The 23,540-nt window shown below is 46.1% G+C and overlaps 1 protein-coding gene across 1 annotated transcript in view; it reads left to right on the top strand.

The window, feature by feature from the left end:
• LOC144827705 (sodium/hydrogen exchanger 2-like) overlaps positions 1-23,540 on the top strand; it is a 621,902-nt gene that overhangs the window by 79,590 nt on the left and 518,772 nt on the right. The window lies entirely within an intron of this gene.

The following is a 23,540-nucleotide window of genomic DNA, read 5'->3' as shown; positions in this document are numbered from 1 at the left end:
TGCTCGAAGCGATTCAGGAGTTTCTGGAGTCCTTGGGGGGTTTTTGAAATGGTGGGGTCCAGGTAAAGACTGCCTTTGCCTAGCTCCACCACCTTCCAGTACAATACCATGAGCCTGAACACTTGTTCTATAGTTCCAGTTCCTGAGCGAAACCCGGCTTGCATGTCAGACAGAATGTGGTTGTCATCCACCCATTGTAAGATCCTCCCCAAAATAGCTTTCCCCGCCAATTTCTGACTCGAATCTATTAGGCTTATGGGCCTATAGTTCCCAGGTAAGTCCCGGCAACCCTTTTTAAAGATTGGGACTACCACGGCCCCTTTCCAGGAGTCTGGGACAGGACCTCCCTTGATGATTGCGTTAAGAAGGGCCGAGATCAGTACCCCCCATTCTTGTGAGTAGGCTCGGAGAATATCTCCTGGGAGGCCATCCGGGCCAGCTGCTTTTAATGGCACCAGAGTTTTAATCTGCTTTGTGACATCCTGTACAGAAAACAGGTCCAGGTCACTATCTAGGGTGTATGGCGGAGGAATGAAGGGATCATTAAGCTGGCCTTCTGTGGCAGAATAGAGTGTTTGAAAGTGGGTAAACCATGTCTGGGCATTAATGCTACAGGTCCTCAGTGTATCCTCGGGACGATTCCTGTTTCCCACCAAGTCCCAAAAGCCTTTAGCATCTTTCCCTTGGCTGGCTGTCAAAAGGTCCTGCCAGTAGTTGTCCTCCCACTCCTTCTTGGCATTTTTTTGGCAAAGGGAATAGTGCCTTCTGGCCACCCTGGTCCTAATGGGTATTTTAGATTTAACTGCTTCGATAAGGAGCGACTTCGCCTCCCTACACTTCTGGTTAAACCAGCCCTGTCTAACCCTTATACGGGGTTTCCTCCTGTTGGTACTAGCTGGGACAATGAAAAGGTCGCTGATAGCCTGAGTTAGGGTGCAGAACCTGGTAGTCACATCCAACAACCCAACCTCGCAAGAGTCAAGGTTATCTAAAGCTGTGGTGAGAAGCTGCCTTATGGCAGTGGTCTTCTCCTCCGAGAGTAACAGCTTTGCCCACTTTAATCGTCGACCACAGTTGGAGACTGTTGTCAAATCCGTGGTGGGATTGCAGGCGGTTCTACTCTCAGTGCCAGCTAGCCACCTATGGGACAATGTGAGCGAGAGGAGATTGTGATCACTCTCCACGGAAGGTAAGATCACCATATCATTAACCATGCTCCACAAATTTACGTCAAGAAGAAAATAATCAATTCTTGACGAATGTCCAGGCCTGTTGTAAGTATGGGCTCCTGCTTTGTCGGAACCAGTCCTACCATTAGCAGCCCTCAGACCAAACTCCATAGTTATGGAGTTAATCTGGAGGGCCACCTCTGTCCACTTTTTAATTGAACTAAGTTCTAAGGACGGTATCCCCCACCTATTGTCGTGTTCCTCTTGGTCTTGAGAGATTTCGGGGCCCAGGGGCTCGAAGGTGCAATTAAAATCGCCTGCCACCAGAGTGCAATGCTTATGTGGGGACGAACGAAGCAGGGCTTCCAGGCAAGCTATGACTGGGGATTCTCTACCCCCCTTCGTACCTCGGGCATAAATATTGAAGATGTTTAGAATGACTCGACCCTGAGGGTTTTTCAGGGAAATGTTGAGAAGGTCCGGGCATTTAGTATCCCGCTCCACCACCCTACAGTTAAGTTCAGAAGCCACCCAGAAGAGGAGGCCGCCAGAGGGGCGCCCCCTTCCAGTTGCTGAGTGGACAGCTGGTAAATAATGGGTAGAGTAACCTGCCTTGTGTAGGGGCTCCTTGCTCCAAGTTTCCTGGAACAAGCATATAGAGTATTGCTCCACAAGCGAGTTCCAGTCGGGCAGTGCCAACTTTCTCTCAAGGCCTGCTACGTTCCAGCTGAGAACCCTAATGAGTGGGTCCGCCACAGCCGCAATGCTACAGGTCTCGACAGGAGCAAGTAAGTCCACGGCACCCACAGCTGGTAAACCAACTGAAGGGTCAAGTGGCACCCTCGCCTCCCCTGGTACCCCTGAAGTCTCGACAATGACCTGATCTTCTAGTGTGGTCAGAGGGCTATAGATTTTAGCAGAATGGGGGGACACGACACCGGGACTCCAAGTCACCAAGGGCTCCTTGGCAGCGCCACGAAGTCAACAACCCCAGAAGCCCCAATTCGGTGGTGGTGGGACTGTGTACGCCTGCGCTACAGTATTTCCTTGGAAAAATTGGCCATGGGCGTTGTTATTATGGGGGAGGGGCCCGGGATGGATGAAAGGGATAATCGGGGTCGTCCGCGGGTAGAAGAATGTTAAATCAACCGCAACAACACCCGTGCCGGCCACGGATCGCCCTTGATGGCATATTGAATGGGCAACTCTTGAGTCTTGGAAATTAACCACCACACAGTCACCTTCAAAAGGTTTTTTCCCGTGTCCGATCCAGCCCACCCTACGTACGCCAAGAATCAGGCCATCCACGCCCAATGGAAGGGGTCTATTGGTTTTCAACCAGTGGATGACCTTGTTCTTTAGCGCCTGGTGAGTTTCCTGCTGAGTATCTTTTATGGGGGGAACTTTAATAAGGACAGCAACATACGGGTGGCACTCGGGGGGGAGGTTGACCGGGGGGCACTTGCGTGTTGGTTTCTGCGGGATGGTCACTGGAGAGGGATTTTTAGGCGGAGGGGTGGTGGGTTTAGCCTTAGAAATTGTGGCTACTCCACTGGTTTTGACGTGTGGAGCAGCCAGGGATTGAGAGTTTGAGGCAGTCCCTCCCTTCTGTTGATTCTTATGAGCGGGATTGAGCACGGGAATTATCACTGCTGGGGAGGGAGTAGCATGCACTTGAGCAGCATGAGTGAAAACACTCGGCCTTGCCTGCCTCGCGCCGGCCTGGGAAGCTGGAATAGAAGCATTCCCAATGGCTGGTGGCTTAGCTGGCAGTGTCGACTGATCTCCCAGTGGTTGGCTCGCTAAAGCCCCTTTTCCAACATTCCTGTCTGTCTTATCCTCGCTAGGCTTTGGCTGTAGTTTAAACAAGGCTTTCAGGGAAAAAAAATTGTCCCTGGTAACCTGTTCAAATCTGTCAAGCCTGTCCCCCAGACTTTTAACTTGGTCAACGAGTGGTACCAGAAGAGACTTTACCAATTTCTCGAAGGGCTTGAGTGAGGAGCCCTCGTTTGCTGAAACAAGTATTGCTGGGACCAAGGGGGGAAGTTGCAGGGTGTCGGCTACAATCTGTGGGGAATTGGGGTTCCCAGGTGATTCGGGCCCTCCGGAGTCTGGGTGTGTAGGACCCCTTTGGGGCTGAGACCTAGGATGCTTATAAAGCGTGGAATAACAGCCCTTCCGAATGCGGGTCGCCCTTTTCCTTTTCCTATGCACCCGGATAGGTCGAATCTGTGACAGTAGTTTTAGGTCGGGTGTAGGAACGTTGGAGCCGGATTGAGACGTGATGCCGGGAGAGCTGACTATGGGATGAGCGGGGCGGGACTCTGCTACCACAGTGCAAGGACTAGTGGGAGGAGAAACAGATATCAAACTTTTTATCCTGTCTATTCCAGTCTCTAGTGCTACAATATGTGGCTCCCCAGAAAGGACCCCAAGCGGAGGTGCGGTGGGGATGGAGGAAGTTGGGGACAAAGCATGTGCCACAAATCCCAGGGAAGAGCGTTTGGAAGGGAGGAAGTCTAGTGAAAGGCGGCGTTCCGTCATTGCAATCTCCTTTTCAATGACGGCCGCCACCCTGGTAATGAATTTGTCCATAGTGCCAATCATCGTTGGACCCCCTGAGGCACTTTCTCCGCCGCCCCTCAAGGCCTTACCAGAGCGGGTTGACATGCTGGCTTCGGGACCCACAGATTAACTCCGAGGTCTTGGGCCAGTGGCAATAGGTGTAAAGGGGGAGGCCCAGCCCAGCCTCTGTCAGCCCCTGACTGCCACAGACTGCCCGCCCTTTGCTCGGGCTTCGCTCGGCGTCCCGCACGCGTCCCGCTGTGCGTCACGTTGGCCGTTAAGGTAGGTATTTTTGGGCGGGGGGCGTGTCTCCCAGGAGGCGCGGCCGTGCGCACCTGGGCGGATGCAGGGGCTCCTGGTATTTGGAGTCCGAGTGATGTTGCGCCCTCCTCCTTGCCGCCTCCTGGCTCCGGTGCTTACCCTGGTGCCTGGCCCCTCTCTGCAGCCCGCGAAGCGGCACCCGCAAAGCGGCACCCGCGAAGCGGGTGCGGCGAGCAGTGGACAGGAGCTGCAGTGTCCGGAAGGATGAGGGTTGGCGACGACAGTCTTTAGGCTCCTTCACCTCACCCACAGCGCCAGAGTTTGGGCGTCCAACAGGGTGTTAGAAACAGCCGCCTTTTGGAGCTTGGTTGGGCGGGGGGCGTGTCTCCCAGGAGGCGCAGCCGTGCGCACCTGGGCGGATGCAGGGGCTCCTGGTATTTGGAGTCCGAGTGATGTTGCGCCCTCCTCCTTGCCGCCTCCTGGCTCCGGTGCTTACCCTGGTGCCTGGCCCCTCTCTGCAGCCCGCGAAGCGGCACCCGCGAAGCGGGTGCGGCGAGCAGTGGACAGGAGCTGCAGTGTCCGGAAGGATGAGGGTCACAGGTTGGCGGCGACAGTCTTTAGGCTCCTTCACCTCACCCACAGCGCCAGAGTTTGGGCGTCCCACAGGGTGTTAGAAACAGCCGCCTTTTGGAGCTTGGTTGGGTGGGGGGCGTGTCTCCCAGGAGGCGCGGCCGTGCGCACCTGGGCGGATGCAGGGGCTCCTGGTATTTGGAGTCCGAGTGATGTTGCGCCCTCCTCCTTGCCGCCTCCTGGCTCCGGTGCTTACCCTGGTGCCTGGCCCCTCTCTGCAGCCCGCGAAGCGGCACCCGCGAAGCGGGTGCGGCGAGCAGTGGACAGGAGCTGCAGTGTCCGGAAGGATGAGGGTCACAGGTTGGCGGCGACAGTCTTTAGGCTCCTTCACCTCACCCACAGCGCCAGAGTTTGGGCGTCCCACAGGGTGTTAGAAACAGCCGCCTTTTGGAGCTTGGTTGGGTGGGGGGCGTGTCTCCCAGGAGGCGCGGCCGTGCGCACCTGGGCGGATGCAGGGGCTCCTGGTATTTGGAGTCCGAGTGATGTTGCGCCCTCCTCCTTGCCGCCTCCTGGCTCCGGTGCTTACCCTGGTGCCTGGCCCCTCTCTGCAGCCCGCGAAGCGGCACCCGCGAAGCGGGTGCGGCGAGCAGTGGACAGGAGCTGCAGTGTCCGGAAGGATGAGGGTCACAGGTTGGCGGCGACAGTCTTTAGGCTCCTTCACCTCACCCACAGCGCCAGAGTTTGGGCGTCCCACAGGGTGTTAGAAACAGCCGCCTTTTGGAGATTGGTTGGGCGGGGGGCGTGTCTCCCAGGAGGCGCGGCCGTGCGCACCTGGGCGGATGCAGGGGCTCCTGGTATTTGGAGTCTGAGTGATGTTGCGCCCTCCTCCTTGCCGCCTCCTGGCTCCGGTGCTTACCCTGGTGCCTGGCCCCTCTCTGCAGCCCGCGAAGCGGGTGCGGCACCCGCGAAGCGGCACCCGCGAAGCGGGTGCGGCGAGCAGTGGACAGGAGCTGCAGTGTCCGGAAGGATGAGGTTCACAGGTTGGCGGCGACAGTCTTTAGGCTCCTTCACCTCACCCACAGCGCCAGAGTTTGGGCGTCCCACAGGGTGTGTGAAACAGCCGCCTTTTGGAGCTTGGTTGGGCGGGGGGCGTGTCTCCCAGGAGGCGCGGCCGTGCGCACCTGGGCGGATGCAGGGGCTCCTGGTATTTGGAGTCCGAGTGATGTTGCGCCCTCCTCCTTGCCGCCTCCTGGCTCAGGTGCTTACCCTGGTGCCTGGCCCCTCTCTGCAGCCCGCGAAGCGGCACCCGCAAAGCGGGTGCGGCGAGCAGTGGACAGGAGCTGCAGTGTCCGGAAGGATGAGGGTCACAGGTTGGCGGCGACAGTCTTTAGGCTCCTTCACCTCACCCATCTCACCTTCACCTATCCAGGCGGGTTTTGAAGGAGGACCTCTTGGCTGTTCTGATGAGCTGGTGATGTCTGCGAGTGGCGTCCTTGTGTGCTGCATGGCTGTCTGGTCGTGGGTCCATTTCTTCTCCGGCTTCCGGCATGTGCGTTTGGAGGTCTGAAGTTCCTCGGTGAACCAGGCAGCTTTCTTGCTGGGGTGGTTGATGGAAGGTTTCTTGAGCGGGGCAAGAGTGTTGGCGCAGTCTTCGATCCAATGTCTGAGGTTGCGGGCAGCGGTGTCTGGGTCGGTGGGGTCGGGGGGTGGGTTCTGGGCGAGGGTGGAGGTCAGTTGGTCCTCGGTGATTTTGCCCCAGCAGCGATGGGGGAGTTGTAGGGTGCGGTCGTGCGGGGTTGGATTCTTGAAGGTGAAGTGGATGCAGCGGTGGTCGGTCCAGTGGAGTTTGGTGGTGATGTTGAAGGCGACGTGGGTCTTCGTGGAAAAGACGAGGTGAGCGTGTGGCCAGCGACATGGGTGGGTTCGGAGACGAATTGTCGGAGGCCGAGGTTGGCGAGATTGTTGATCAGGGTGTCGTAGTTGGCATCGTTGTTGTTCTCGAGGTGGAAGTTCAGGTCCCCGAGGAGGATGTAGTCTGCGGAGGCGAGTGCGTGGATGCTGGCGCGGTCAGCGATGGAGTCGCCGAACAGGGCCCAGAGTCCGGGGGGTCTGTAGACGAGAGTTCCTCTGAGTGTGGTGTTGGGGTCGGTGTGGATCTGGAAGTGTAGGAGTTCAGCGGAGTTGAGGGAGTCGTCTGCGAGGGTGTAGACTTGGAGGGTGGACTTGTGGACGATGGCTATTCCTCCTCCGATTCCGTTGGTGCGGTCTATGCGGGAGATCTTGTAGCCATCTGGGATGGCTATGGCGATGTCCGGTGCCGTGGAGTCATTCCTCCAGGTCTCGGTCAGGAAGGCCACATCAGGGGCGGAGGTGTCGAGCAGGTCCCAGAGCTCGACATCGTGTTTGCGTGCAGAGCGGGTGTTGAGGAGCATGCTTCTAAGGTGGTTGGGTCCCGTCCTTGAAGGCTTGGTGGATCTGTCGCAAGTGAAGTTGCAGGTGTGGCAGGAGAAGGGACCGTGGATGTGTTTCGGGGAAGCCTGGAAGCAGCGGTGGTTTAGGCCGGTGTTGAAAGCGTGGAGGGTGTTGGCGTCCGATCGGGGTCTGGCGTTGTGGAGTACGCGGGGTACAGGGGTTCCGGCGCAGGGTGTAGTCCAGGCACGGACAGGCGCAGACGGGCTTACCTTTGGCGCGCCTTCGGCGTGCAATCGGCGGGCCCGCTGCGCGTGACCACTGCGCGTCCGGGCAGTGGTTGCCATATGAGGCGTGGAGGGTCAGCTGGGAGGCGGGAACGACGCGGTAAGGGGGCGTGGCCTCGGGGGACAGCGGTGGGAAAACCTGGCAGTCAGGGGAGACAAGGGGGAGGGGGGCGTAGCAGGGAGCTGCAACGGAGGGAAAACGGTCGCAGAAATGCAAAAATAAACAGACAGGCAAGAACGGGGCAAAATACAAAAACGAAGTGCAGGCAGTACAACAATGAGATAACAGGGCACAGGGGAATCGAACCTGTGTTCAGGGGCGGCAGCTGCGGTAGCGAACGCGCACTGGTGGTGCTGTTCGGCAGGGGAGCGACTCAGCCCTGGAGAAGGGTCCGAGGTCACCTCCTTCGTCTGACATTGGCCGGCTTTTGAGGCGTGGAGGGTGGGAGGGTCAGCTGGGAGGCGGGATCGAGGTGGCGAGGGGGAGCGACTCGGCCCTGGAGAAGGGTCAGGGGAAATCAAAATGACAGTTCCATTAGTACATTAAATGTTTTATAAAACCATTTATAAAAAGTGACCTGCCTAATGCTGTATGTCTAGAATGTGTTGCTGAAAGTTGGAAGGCTTTCTATAATAATATAGTAAGAGTATATAAATCGCCAGTCTTTGTTATAAAATAATCCTAAAGTGTGATTATCAGATTAGAAGGTGTTGGATAAAATCTATTTTTCACCCTGGCATCAGCTGGAATGCTGACAAAATGCCCATTTGTTGTTCACATACCAGATACAATAAATTAATATTAAGCATAACTCGGTGGGCGCACAAACAGGTGAGAAACTAGCAGCAAGGCCTGCGTGACGAAACTGCTTTTAATAAATCTAGTTTTTGCGCAAGTAAACGTGTAACATTGGTTAGAAGTATAAAACAAGATGGCCATTGATGTTCCATTTTTAAATATTGGTGTTAAATAGAGCCTTTTGAATTTCACTCTGGCTTTTTTGGATCTTGCTATGGAATTTACTATTGCACCTTTTTGGTAAGTGAGAGGGGAAATTGTTCTTTTTAATTGGGCCCTTTCGGATTCTCTGCATCAGGTTTAAACTTCATTTTTTGTTGTAGTTGTTCTCTTCTTAGTATGTCCAGGGCTCTTTTGTGGATGTTTGTGCAGAAATCAAATATTGCTGTTTAAAGACTTACTACACATTCTCAATGATGTTCAACGGGGTTTTCAACCGTGCTGTTCTCGTTACCACAGGATAGATCTCTCAAGCAGGTGCTGAAATATATGTCCTTTTGATAACCTCTGCTCAACATGACACCCTTAACATAAGGTTCCACAGCAAGAGGGGTTGCTGTCGTACTATTCAAATAAAAGGAATCTTACCAATAACTTTTCATGAACATGTGAACGTTTCAGAATAGATTTTTTAATGGTTGAATAGAATAATCATGTTTACTGTATAGTTACAAATATCTTAATAACGCCCTTTACCTCTGAGTGTCACTGCAAGATAGCCTAAAGTTCTCCATCTCTCTGATGTACATCATTTCTAATGTGCTTTAGGTAGCATGGGGCATAAATATTTACACGTCACATCAGAGGAACTCTACCTTCACATTGCACCACTCTTTTCCAGTTCACTTTTCAGTAGCTTCAAATTTTACCGTGAGAGTGTTGGCTGTCAGGCTTCAGAGGAAAGGGATAACCAAACACTGGTAAAAGGGAGAGTGTTAGTGCTGACACTGACAGACACTTGGCACTTGGTATGAAAAAGAAGACTGGCCTTCTATACCGCAGGAGTCTCTAGGCAGACATGGGTGGGGGTGAATGAGCAATAACCCCTCACCTCGAAGACGGTGGTGTGGGTTGAGTAGTTTAGTACAGCAGCACTTAAAAAGTGAATTGTATGAGGTTATGTATAAACATTTCTATTATTTTTTATTGTCATTACAGTATAGCAATACCAATACATGACATCAATTCCTCAAATGAAGGAAACAAAAGAACTTAATCAAATGACATTTGTTTACCCCATCCCTCTACTCATACACCATCACTAGCCATTTACCCATACTCTGATCCTACAAGTGTCCGAGCATATTAACAACACCATGATGCAGCAACTTAACCAAATGACTTAATCAAATGACTTTTGTTTACCTCCATCCCTCCACTCATCCACCAACACTAGCCATTTACCCATACTCTCATCCTACAAGTGTCCGAGCATATTAACAACAGCATGATGCAGCAATTTAGTGCTTTGCCACCAGGAGCATATGTGCTATTAACATCCAATCAGCTATCTTAAGCCCTTTTCAGTTTCTGGGGCGAAGACCAAGGATGGTTACAGCTGGGTCTAATGGAATTGGTAAGTCTACTTTCTTTTCTATATGACTGAGTACTTCCTTCCAGAATACAGTCAACACCGCCCGGTCCACCACACATGCATCGTAGTTCCCGCTTTTTGATATCCTCTCCAGCATTTCTTGTCACTGTTGGTCTATATGTGCTTCAGATTACGGGGAGTCATATACCCATCACACATTCATTTGTAAAAGGTCTCTCTTCCTAGAACACAGTGGACTGTTTTGGGATATCCCTTCATAATCTCGACCATTACACTTGTGTTATGGCTTTATCTAGAAATTAATTCCCACTAGTGCATATATTGCATTTTGGGGGTTTGTGTTTCGAATTGAATGTGGTGTAGAGGGTGGCTGAGATTCGACCCTTGGTCGACATATGTGTGAAATAATTTTTCAAATGGGAGGTTCCCTCATTGCTGATTCTATATTGTTCTGGTGCATTGTAGGGTTATTGTCCTGTATCGTAGCTGACAGTAACTAAGTCTGTTATTTTCTATTAATTTTTAATCTGTTTTACACTGAGTAAATGTTTTAACTGTCCTTATTTGAAACAAATCCCGTAGCGTGGTGCCGTCCCCCAACCTCCACGCTTAAAAGTTGGACTTGCCCAAAGCTGGTGTCGGGTCTGGGATAACAATTGGGTAAATGAGGATGCAAATTATGTTAGTTGTGTCATTCCAGGAAGGGAATCTACACGTCCCACAGTGAAGTCGATTTGTATCAGACACTTATGCCACTTTAGACCTAGCATGTCCGGGAAAGCCACAGGATTCCCCCAAAAGACCCACACAACAGATTTCTTTCCATTACCAGTCAATGCTTTGTTGTTTCCCTCAGTGACCATTCAAATCCTATCAGCGGCTGCCCCACTACGTGTTAGGTTTTAAAAACAGGTAACTCTATCCATGCCGCCTGTCTCCCTGGTGCACAGATCTTCCTGTAGACTTGGGGCTTGCCATATAAATTTAGAACATGCCAATTGAACCTGAGTAACATTTGAATCTCGTGCACTGGGATGGCCACTGGGAGGGCTTGGAAAAGATATAATAGACGTAGAAGAATATTTATCTTTAAAGACACAATATGCCCATCCAGGAATCAAAGAGTCGTCCCCAACTTTTTTTTGCTAGATAAAGGAGGGCAATTTGCCCGTTATAGGTCCACCAGTGTGGATGTAAGCTGAATTCACAGACACCTAATTGACTTCTTGGCCCATTATTATTTCTCTCTGTATGGCTTGCCCCAGTTTAATGCCCATGGCCTCAGACTTGGAGAGGTTGATTTTAAAGCCGGAGACACATTCCTAAAGCTGAAGTAGAGGTAGTGCTGCCGGGATAGAGTTAACCGTGTTTGTTAGGGTAAGTAAAACATCACCCGCAAATAGATGAATTTCAGATTGTAATCCCCCAAACAACTTACCCCGTACTGCCTCTTATTGACTAATCATGTGGGCCAGTGGCTTCACAGATAGGGTAAACAGGGAATGTGTGACAACGAGCACCCCTGTCTCCTACCCTGACAAAGTGGGAAGATGGGCATTCTTTCTCCATTTATCTGGATTTTTGCACCAAGGCTTTGTAACTAGCCCTATAGATTTTTGCACATGGCGGCCAATTCACATTTTCTGTAGCACCAGGGTTAAAAAGGGACATGCTGCTCAATCAAAATATTTTTCTACATGGTACTCTACGAATGTTATTGAGTGTTTGCCGATTTTTAATAAACCCTGATTGGGCTGGGGCAATTAAATATGGGGACACACCTCCAGTCTATTTGCTAGAATATTTGTATACGTCTTTTGTTCCGAGTTGAAGTTTGAGATCAGCCTATATGCTGTGTTTTGCTCCTAAGCTTAACCCTGGTTATGTATCAGGAAGAGTACTGCCTGTTTCATGGAGTCTGTTACCTTTCCTGAGGGAAGGATTTATTGAAAATATTGCTTTGGCCATCTGGCTTTGCAGACTTGTGGGAGGGTGGATTTTTGATCACTCTCTCCACATTCTCCAGTTTGAGATTTCTTTCTCAAGTTCTAATGTGGTTTGCAAAGGTAGGCCAGGCAACAGGATGGGTTGGAGGAAATTGTTGATTTCTACAATTGCTGGGTGTTGGGTCAGAGACACTTATAGAAACTACAGTATGTTTCCCTCTTTTTTTGTCCTATCTATGTTAGATGTCTGACATTAGGGATGTGTATTGCATCCGTCAAGTGACGCAATCTAATCACCGGTAGCTTGTCTGCCTTATTGGCCTTATGAGAAATTGTAATTTCAATAGTGACTTTTCAGATCTTTCCATTAGTGGTATTAGTAGGTTTAATTACCCCCTGAGTTTTGTCATTTCCTTGAGAAGTTAGATTGATTTCCTATCTTTATATTGCCCCTCTTTCTCCTTCAGCTCTACTTCTAGCGTATCCTTCATCAAAGACCATGCCTGTTGTTGATGGGCTCTAATATAAATGGCCTTCCTCTAATTAATGTCATAAAGACATCCTAGACAATGATTCTTCCATGTCTTGATGAACCACAAAATATTCCTCAGTTTACTCTCTGAGCTCTGACCTTTACAGTCTGTCTTTCAGGATATTTGGGTGAGATCTCCAAAGAACCTCTGTGATCGTTTCTTCCCCCACTCAAAATCCTAAATGACATGGGCATGGTCTTATGTAGTTATGAGGCCTTTGTCCATGTTTGATGTTTGCTTCAGTATGATGAACGTCCCCCATGTCTGCTGTAATCCTGAGACGGTCATGTAACAGTGGGAGAAGAAAATGAACTCCTCCTTAATTTGGTGCCTCTTCCTCCATCAATCATATAGCCTGGTGGAGTTTAGCATGTCCAATAGGACTTGGGGCATACCCCCCCTATGGTAATCTAATTGATGTTTGTCCTTATTAGTGTGTGGGACTAAATAAAAATCCCCCACCTTTATTATCTCTCACTTCGCGGGAACCAACACCTTATTCAATGTTTGAAGACTGCAACCCTCCGTTTTAGTGTTCGGGACAAGAAAGTAACCATGGTTATGTCCCATCACTGAGTGCTCTCGTAAAATGTATGAAACACCCTGATGAGGAATCTGTATACACCTTTTTAACCTCTAGCACTAGATTTGTGTGAGATGTTATCATCATCCCTCTTGCTTTTTTTTTTGGTGGAGGCAAAGCACTGCTTGGGGGGTAAAAACATGAGCCTCGTGGCATTAGCCAATAGATGTGTCTCATGTAGATATATTATATCTGAATACTCATTCTGAATGACCCTCCACACATTAGTGGAATTTGACTGGCATGTTTGTACTCCCTACATTCTATGATATGTGTCTAACCATACCTTATCTATAGTGTCTACTGGATACCTGTCTCCTCTGCCTCCCAAGGGCCATGTCCCGTTGTAGCTCCTATTGCTTCTATTGCAGCTGTCCAAGGTGCCTAACTGTGGAGGTTGCTCCATTGAGTAGTACCACTAGTATAGCGGCTGACATATCACTTGGAGACCGATGATTAAGGTGCTTTAGATTGTTCACTTTTGCTTTCATCACCATGAAATGTAGTCAGTATGTAGTTGTCATGCCACCTCCTTGGTAGGAAATTGTGCTATAATTTTAGCTTTAAAAGCCTGAACATATCATCATTTCATTATCATTTTCTGTATTAAATACTCAAAGTTTAAAATGCTCCCGCTCTACAGTGTCACCACTCTACCAATTTACCAATTTAACTGAAGTTAAAGTGCTTGTACTCTCCATTTAAAACAATGCAAAATTGTAATAACCATGATTGGCATCTTTAATTTACTTATAGGTTCCTAGATGTCTCAGGCCTGCCATTGCAGCGTAAGTGTTCAGTTTAAATCTGCAATTTCAACAAGGCAAAATAAACTTTTTGCCAGGCGTTTACCTTCTTTTATTTACTATTTATAGTTCACCACAAAGGTAGGACATAAAATCCCATAGGGTAGAGTGCATTGTATTTCAAAAGTAAGACATGCATACATATATTTTTACATGGTCTGGCAGTAAAACATCTCCAAAGTTATTTTTCACTGTGGCAAGATCTGCCTTCCATAGAATAACACTGTTTTACCCTATTACATTTAATAAGGGATATATTAAGTTTGGAACAATGGTGGCTGGTTACATTTGAAAGTGGTGTGCAGTAAATGTTTGATATGATTTTTATGTAGTGTGCGAAGCAAGCAAGCTTAATGGACAAATGTAGGGTCCTGGGTGGGTCCTTCTCCAGAGAAAAAATTGAAAAAAGATTGACAAATGGTGCATTTGAAAACAAATTACTTTAGTGAGAAAGCAAGGTTTATAAATCAGTGGGAACGTATAGTCTTGAAACACTAAACACATTCGAAATTGCCTCATATCATACTGAATTAATATGTTCTACAGTTACTTTAATGTGTAAATTGTACAGTGCAACAACTTCGGGCCTTTAAAGTTTATGCTTGACAAGTGCCTTGCACTGCATGTGGCATCAACCTTGGAAGAAATGCTCTAATTAGGATTCAGGAAGCACCCACAGCTGCTGGCTGCAACCAGTCACATGGAAATATGTGCAGACATGTCTTTAAGTGGGATGAAAAAAGTGGGGTCTCTGTAAAAGGGAACATGTGAAATAAATTTCTGTGAATTCCATAGTATGCCACCCGACAAGTATTTTGGTTTTTCTCCGAGACGTTATTGATCCAGATATATAACACAAAAACTGACATACACCTAAGTATGATTGACTATCAATTGTTATTAGTAGTTTAAGATAATGAAAAACAACAATGATTTATCATGAATAATTAACATTGGAATGTTTCAATTCTGAAATTGTGAGACGGTGAATTAAATATTATTGAGGCCTGTGGAAGGAGTATTGGCCTGCAGTTATGCGTACTTTATGTTAGATTTGCATGCACATTTTCACTGCACATCTCATCCATCTGTACATTTTCAACCTCCTCTCTTTCCTCTTCGGCACCCACTTTTTACTCTCCTCTGAATGCCCTTCCTCGCATATCCCTCATTTCCCAACTCCAAACATACATTTCACTCACTCGCATTTAAGCACTTTATTTCCTTTTGCCTTGAAAATATTTTGACATCTATTTATCCATTTCACACACATTTACACAGAATTTCAAATGAAACTGGAATGCATGAACATTGTTCTGTGAGCTCTGCAGCGACGCCATCCCACTTAAAGACACTTTGCTTTGCCTTCAGACTCAGTCAGCAACAGCGCTCTCAATCAAAGCCCCTCATAAACACCTGGCACAAGTCAAAGTATGCACTATGCAAAAATAAGATGCACAACAAAAAATACAGAAACAGAACATAATGAAATAGCTAACTCACTTGAGGCCAGATGTACGACCATTCCATTCTGCGAGTCGCAAATTGCGACGTTTTGCGACTTGAAATTTCTGCCCTCGCAAAATAGAATGTATAACAGTGTCTCATACACTGTTTGTGATTCCCAATGGGGTCACAAACGACCTGCTTCATTAATGTTCATTAGGCAGGTTTCAACTTGCGACCCCATTGGGAATGGTCAGCACTCACAAGGATGATGGCCTGTTGGGATCAGCAGACCACCATGTCTCTGACTGTTTTTTAAATAAAGCAGTCTTTTTTTTAAATGCAGCCAGTCTTCCTTGAAGGAAATCAGGATGCATTAAAAAAAAAAAATGAAGCGTTTCTTTTTCATTTTTTAAGAGTAGGCAGTGGTCTGTTGGACCACTGCCTGCTCCTAAAAAACTATTTTTGCTGCCAGTCACAAAGGGGAAGTGTCCCCTGGGGACCCCTTCCTGTTTGCAAGTTGCTTGCCACTTACTTGAAGTAGGTGGTAAACTGCAAGTGTTTTGCAACTGCAATTGTGGTCGCAAAATAATTGTACTTAGAAGTGTGGCACACTATTAGGAAGGGACGCCATTGGCACACCCCTTCCTAATAACGCATCGCAAACCCTATGCTCCAAGTCAGTAAGATATTACTGACTCGCAAACTAGGGTTTGTACAGTGCACAGACCTATTTAGCAATCGCAAACAGTCTGATTCCCCATTTGCAACTGCTAAAAAAGTCATTCATCTGGTCTGTAGGGAATGCAGGATTAAGTAAAACTTGAAATAAGAGAGGAACTAAATCGATGACATGCATTACCATAACTTTTTTAACATTCAATATTCGTAACTGAATCCATGTTTTGGGTATTATTGATAAGGACAAGAAGACAGGACTATAAGTACATATTTCTTGCTTTGTCCTTGACTTGGATATCAGGATTAACTTTGCAAGGGAACAAGAACCCTACTTGTCTTTTGGAACAATTTCGTGGTGGAACAAATACATCAGCTCCACTTCTAAAGGGGCCACAAGATTAACAGTCTAACAATTACCATTACCGAGGGTAAAGCACCAAATCACACAGGCTTTCATCCACTCCTTCCACTCCTTTGTTTGAAGAATGGGAAAGCATGGGATCTATGCCTGTGACTAATGACCAGCTGGAATCATGCTGGGATGAAGTGTCAGATGCTTAAAGCTGTGACGCTGATAGTGTCACTCGTCTATAGTGGATACTACCATAGACCACAACTGCAATGAAGGACTTCCGTCTTCTGCTTCAAAGCGTGGCGGCGCATTCAGCCTGGGACAGGCAGTTCAGACTTAAATGCATTGATGTGTTTAGAGATATGATGGTATCTCTAAATAATTGATCTCTCCAACAGAAAGGCAGATGTTCTATGGGCTGGGGATTTCAATCTCCAGCCATGCCATTTATCTAAAGGCAATCCATGCGGTTTTGGAATGGAGATGGTTAATCACTGGGGGAGTGTGGGAGAGAGTGAGGATTCTCTTCACTTCCCACATTGCCACTATGGCTCAACCTTAAACAAACTGCTAATTAAATTTGATTTACATCTGCTAAGCTGTAATAAAAACAGTTTGAGTGTTACTTGTCCCACCTTTACTGGGAGGGATGCTGGGTCTTTTATAGACCATATTTTGTTCTCCAGTACAGGAGACTTTATAAACTTGAGTATCAGAGAGGAAAGTTTAAGTGACCACAACAGTATCTGCATTACCCTCCCGGGCCGAGGTGCTACTCCAGTGACTGGTGAAACCTGTTCTACTGATTTAGTCCCCATTAGACCTAATGGTATGAGGATTAGATGGTCTGGAATAAATTCCATGGCCAAACAGAGGGAGGTTATAATTAGTTGTAAATCGGAAATCAGTTATTGTTTAAAAAATGTTATTAACCCTGATCTCCTATTGTCACAATTTATAAAAATTAATACCACTATTGAAGGTATTTTTACCAAGTCATCCCCCTCCAATAGAGCTATAAAGTGTGGATGGTTTGACAAACCGTGTACAATCGCCTTACAGCATCTGAAGAAGGCATTACGTGCCAAACCCCGTGACAACAACGGAATAAAGCAATCAAGGTTTACCTATAAAATGGCAATTCTTAATAGGAAAAAGGTTTTACAAAGTGAAGCCTGGGATAAATTAAAGGAAGCAGCTGAGACCAAAAATTGTAAACTTTACTGGGAAACAATCAACAGTCCTTTCCTAAACACAGATGGTATCCCAGTATTAACCTCTCATGTTGCATGTAATGAATGGATCATTCATTTTACTAGTATTTTTAATCCAGATGGGACTCCCTTAGTTGTATCAGTTACTGAGGCCTCTTCTTGGACACCTCTTCCCCTGGGAATAACCTTGGAGGAGGGCCTTGAAGGACTCTCTAACAGCAAGGGGGGGAAAGCCCCGGGCCCGGATGGGGTCCCCATCGATTTATTAAAAGCAGAACCAAACCTGTGGGCTCCTATTCTGGTAAGGACCTTTAATTGCGCAGCAGAAGGTAACATCCCCCTTCCTGGGGCCAACCAGTTATCGTTCCTTTATTTAAAAAAGGCAGCAAATCTGAGGCTTCTAATTACCGTCCTATTTCTTTGCTGGACGCCTCGGTAAAGGTCATGAGCAGAATTCTGCTCAAAAGGCTTGAAACCTGGGCAACAGATTCGAATATTTTAACAAAGGTGCAATATGGCTTCAGGAAAGGCATGGGCACTCTGGAGCAATGTGTACATTTGGACCTTATTTTGAATAAATATACCGTAGTTAAAAAGGGCAACCTTTTCTTATGTTTTGCTGACCTGAGCAGTGCGTTTGATTTAGTTGATCACGCCATTCTTTGGGAGGTTTTGTTAGAGTCAGGGGCACCGAAGGAAATTGTTCATTTTTTGGCCAGGCTTTACGAGAAACTTTCCTGTAAGGTCCGCTACGGTACCCTGGGCGAATGTACTCCGTTTCTCAAAGTCTCAAGGGGAATTCGCCAAGGATGCATATTGGCACCCCTTTTATTTTCCCTTTTTATTAATTGTATTGATCGCAAATTGGCCGATATTCCAGCAGATGCTACCCTGATAGGAGGTAAACCTGTCCCAATCTTATTATATGCGGATGACGCTGTTCTCCTATCCCGCACCCAGCTTGGGTTACAGCGATTAATTGACAGTTTCCTGCTGTTTATCCAAAACAGGAGGCTCCGGGTGAACAAATCCAAGACTTATGTAATGTCGTGCGGGCAGGCTGTAAATAAACCTAAGCATAACTTTTATTTGGATAGCAATAAAATGACACATGTTAAATCTTTTTGTTATTTGCGAATCACATACAATTATGACGGGTCATGGTCTTCCGAGTTTGACAACATCAGATTGAAGATGCTGCGGACTACCAATAGTATATTCCGTTTTGCATCCAAGCTCGGTTCAAGAAGTATCCCAGATATGATCAATATATATAACATCCGCTGTGTTTCCTCAGCATTGTACGGGGCGGGCGTGTGGGGTCATACCGAAGGCCCTTCGCTCCAAAAAGATGAAAACAAGTTTTTAAAGAGACTGTTATGTGCCCCCCCTTCTGCTTGTGTACAACTAATCCATGATGAGGTAGGGATCGTGTACATCTCTGACTTAGCAGCCGTTCGGCCACTCTTATTGTGGCGTTCTATTTGGGCTAAGCCTGAGACACGATTCACTCAAGAAATTATTCTTGATTGTATAGGTCTGGATTACTCATCACGAATTCAGTGGTTGAAATACATTTATTTCTGGTATAAAACCTTATTTGAAATTGATGTTCTTTTAGACCCTGATCTGGCAGTAGCAATCCCTAAAAAGGAAATCAAACGAACATTTATCAATTTTAAAAAGAATGAGCGAGATAAGGTGTACGGAAAGTTAGCCACGGTGAGGTTCTATAAGGAACTGAACTTACCTCCGGGACTTCAAACCTATCTTGCGACTGTGTCCCGTCCTTCCCATCAATTCGTGTTAACCCGAGTTAGATTGGGTATTGTACACCACCTTGTTGCTTTTCCAAACCAGAAAATTAGATCAGAAACGCCTTGTCCGTGCGACAACACTTCACGTCAGAGCTGCTGTCATTTTCTACTTTTTTGTAAATTTTATCACTTTTTAAGGGTAAAGTACCTTAAACCCATCCTTTTAAAACATAATATCAGATCTACAAAGAGTGCTCTAGTACTATTATCTTCTCTAGAGAATGTGGATATTTGTTTTTTTGTTGCTACTTTTATCTTGAAATGTACAGCTGCCAGGAAGAGCATAGTGCTACTATAATTTTATATATTCCTGTCTGTACACTAATGTCCTTGTTTATGTTGTATTATGCCCATTGTATATAAATGTCTGGTCCTTTTTACATTTACTTATTTAACTATTTTTCCCGTGCCTGCCCGAGCCATATTAGATCCTTAGTTTTAATGTACAGCTGCCAGGAAAAGCACTTGTGCGATAAATATATTTATTCCTGTCTGTACCTATATGACCTTCTTTTATAAGTCTTTTAGCCATGTTTCACATTTTTAATATATACTGTTGTCCAGCGTATGTCAATAGGCTTCGGTATGTGCTATTCTTGAATATATTTTTAGTCATTTTTAGAATTGTCATTACATATGCAATGAATTGTTTTTAGCTGTTTTGCTTCTATGATTTGTATTTTTCAAATCGAATAAAAGCTTATGACTTGAATTGATCTATTTCATATTTGTTTTAAAAATGGGGCAGCCATAGATCCCTAACTGAGAAACTACCTCTGATTTGGAAGCAACCAGAGAATAATTTGAAAGATTTAATTTAATAGTAATTTAAAACCCAACCTAAAGATAAAGTTGGATTTAAAAACTATTTTGGAAATTACACTTTTAGAATACTGTCAGTTTGTTGTCTCAACATGAAAAGCTTTACTGTTAGTGTCACCTGACCCCAATGACTCCATGAGGTGTATGTGCACTATTCTTGGACTGTGGGCAAAGGGCTTAGGTGTAGACAGGTGTTGGCCTAACCTTGACAGGATGGCTTGGGCCTTTATTACACCTAAAAGAAGCCTCCTTTGTCCAGATAGCTTGTCAGGCTCCAATCACAGTGCAGCACTTTTTTAAATTACAGTATCAGGTCTGCTAGAGGTTGACATATAACACATGGGGTACACTTCAAATGGGTGAGGACAGGATACCAAAACATCTCTTATATATTTACAGTCAGCTTGCAGAAAGGCCAGATTTTGTTCTACAAGACTGATGGGTAGGGGTTTCTTGGATTACAAGTCCCGTCTTAAACTGGATTTTGGTGATAGATGTAGGAGGACACTAGGATTACCATAGTGCACTCCTCACACACACCCATAGCCCTCAGAGCCCAAGTTTAGTGTGGCCCAACATTTCCACCATGTTGCAAATGCCCAAAGTGAGTAGGGTTGATCATTACCTTATTGGTTCAGGTGTTCACAGGGGTAATTCCCACCCAGTAGCTCATGCAAGGCATAAATGTGGCACCTCCAGGCTTCCACTTCAGAACACTCTCAAGCCCTGAGAAAAGCGGATGAAGGATTACCCTGCTGTCTGTGACCTGAGATTAGCCCTGAATTCTGGGCCTGTTCTCCCCCTTGTAGCGAGGACAAAGAAGTGGTTTCCAAGAGTCATGAGGCTCCTGTTCAAGCTACAGGGACACAGCGAGCTGCAACATGTCTTTTCCTGCAATTGCCCAGCTGACCAGTGGCAACTGAATCCGGACTGAATCATGTTCCCGTGGTCTTTACTTGCCACTCAGTGATTTTTAAAGTGCCTCCCCTGAGGTCTTGGGGGGTTGAGAAGTATACTCCAGTAAAACATTAGACCAGGACAAATCTGATTGGTGTATCTGACCTGCGGTCCCGCGCAGTCAGTGTCAAATTATGTCTGGGTCCTGTTCAACCACGACCATTTAAAACTATTGGCACTTTGTGCTTCTTTGTACTATTTTTAATTATTTAAACATTCATAACTCCTGTTCTGCTTATTAGAGTTTTGTCCTTAAATTACAATTTGTCAAATTTGTTGTGGGATTTGCACTGTTTTGCATTTGAACTGTTTTCTGATTTAGTCCTGCAAAAATGTTTTACACATTGTCTCTAACTTAACCCTGACTGCTCTGTGCCAAGCTACCAGAGAGTTGAGCACATGTTTATTTAGTGACTTTTGTAGTTCCCTCTGACAAAGATTGGATTTATTATTTGAGGTGGGTTCTCATTCCCCTCAACTAATACTCCAATTACTTACAATCAAGTTTTATTTTTGGCTTCCGGATCATTTCAGTTAAATCAAAAGATGTGAACTAATAACCTCAGATGTGTTCTCCGTGGAAAGATCTGTTAATAATATTACAACAGTACACTCTAGTACAGTGATACTCAAAGTAGAGCCCTCATGACATTTACAGCAGCACTGGGCTAAAGTTTACGTGACTCAGCACTAACATAATAAATATGTTAAATAAACCTACAAGCATTTATTTATGGTTAATTGAAATTAAAGAAAGGAAATAACTAGGGAGTCCTAAACCACTTAACTTTAGGAACACCATCATTTATAAAAAACATTTTGCAGTAAATGTATGATTACATCTATTAATAATTCATTAACATGCAGAACCATTTCACCTTAGTACATCAGATTGTTTGTGCATGGAGAAGTATTTTTGTTTAAGTGATTGTTTTCAAACATGAATTGAGAAACATTCACTCTTCCCTACACCCTGATAACAATGCCAATAGTGTACGAAGCGGGAAATCAGTTGTCATGTGCACCTTTTGGGGGCTTTATTTTTAATATGCATGAACAACATATAGTTTATTAAATCAAACACTGCAGAAGACTTTGTACAGCAAACATCCCGAATCAGAGGGGATTCCAAGCTGTGACTTAGATAATGAATAATAATCATGCAGGTTGTTCTGCTTCTCTCTGTGATTCTATATTTTGTGAAATGACCAACTAGGACTTGGGTCATTTTAGAAAATATCATTCCAGTCAAAAAAGGTTAGTGCGCAATTTGCAACCACTTTTTGCGAACAATATAATACTACATCAGGTACCTAGTCCTTTCTATAGATACCATTCACTAGCCATCATTATGAGTGGCCTCCTAATTCCAATTGGACTGGTAACAGAAATGACATCACTAAAATGATGAGAACCTCTGGAACACCTAGTATTGCTGCTGAAAACGGCTGAAACGTTCCATGTAAATGTCAAGAGAAAAAAATAAATGAATACCGGAATTTGTAGAGCGCAGCTAATCTCCCATGAGGGTATCCACGCTGCTGTCTTTAGGAACAAGGGGCCTCATTTATGAGGCCTTGCGTCAGTTTTGCGCTTCCAATGCGTCACTTTTTGTGACGCATCGGCGGCGTAAAACATGCCTCCTGTTGCGCACTATTTACAAAGTGACGCATCTAAGCAGATGCGTCACTTTGTAAACCCCTGCGCTACATTATACCTGCGTCAGGTATAATGTATGCAGAGGGGGCGTTCCCACGCAAAAAGCCTCGTAATAGTGACGCAGTGAAATCTATGAGATTTCACTGCGTCACTTTTAGGACGCTTTTGCGTCAAAATCTTGCGCCTGCCTCACAGCAGGTGTAAGACTGACGCAAGCCCTTTCACATGGGCTTTCCCCATGTGAAAGAACACATTGCTGGAGTTGCGTCACTTTTGTGACACACCCCAGCAATGCGTGACTTTTGCGCTTACAGATAAGTCAGAAATACTGACGTATCTGTAACTCCTTGCGACATGATGCGTCATACTGTAAATATGACGCATCAATCATGTCGCAAGGAGTGCGCACTGAGAAGTGACGCATCGCTGCTTTCACGCAGCGATGCGTCATTTCTCATAAATGAGGCCCAAGGAGATTAAGGAACTTGCCCAGAAGCACAGGCTGTTGAGGAGACACTGAGACTTGAACCTGGATTCACGATTTAAAGTTGGCAGCTCTGGCTGCTACTCCGAACACCCATCTCCTGGTGGTAATATAGTATTGAAAAATCAGACCCATTATTACCGATTACCCTGGTAATTCCCAATTTCTTAGAGGACCCTGACGGTCCAACTCATTGTAGACTGGATTCCACCCACTCCAGAGTAACCAATCCACCAGTATCAGTAAATCTGTGGCTGGGAAAATATCTGTCCATTTTCCATAACCATAGTGATGGTTATGGGGTTTGTCTTATATTTTAGAATTACCACTAAAGAACTCTTAAACACACCATTTATTGATGTCACTATTTGCTTCCCTCCATCTTTGTGTGTTGTATCATAACTCATTCTTGGTCTATTGTGTGTCAAAAAGATGTGCTTTGGCATATAGCTTAAACTCAGCTGGACAGCAACTGAACATTGTACATCAATTGAGCATCTAGGTGTATTCGTTTCAGAAATTGCATTACGCGTCCTTTACCATTTTAGGCACATGGAGATTCATGTTAAAAAAGGAGACATTTACAGCCATGAGGCAGAGCCAGGCTTAGAACCTAGAACTTAAT

This window comes from Lissotriton helveticus, chromosome 4_1 (assembly GCF_964261635.1).
Source record: "Lissotriton helveticus chromosome 4_1, aLisHel1.1, whole genome shotgun sequence".
Lineage (NCBI taxonomy): Eukaryota > Metazoa > Chordata > Amphibia > Caudata > Salamandridae > Lissotriton > Lissotriton helveticus.
This window is presented reverse-complemented; position numbering and strand designations above follow the sequence as displayed.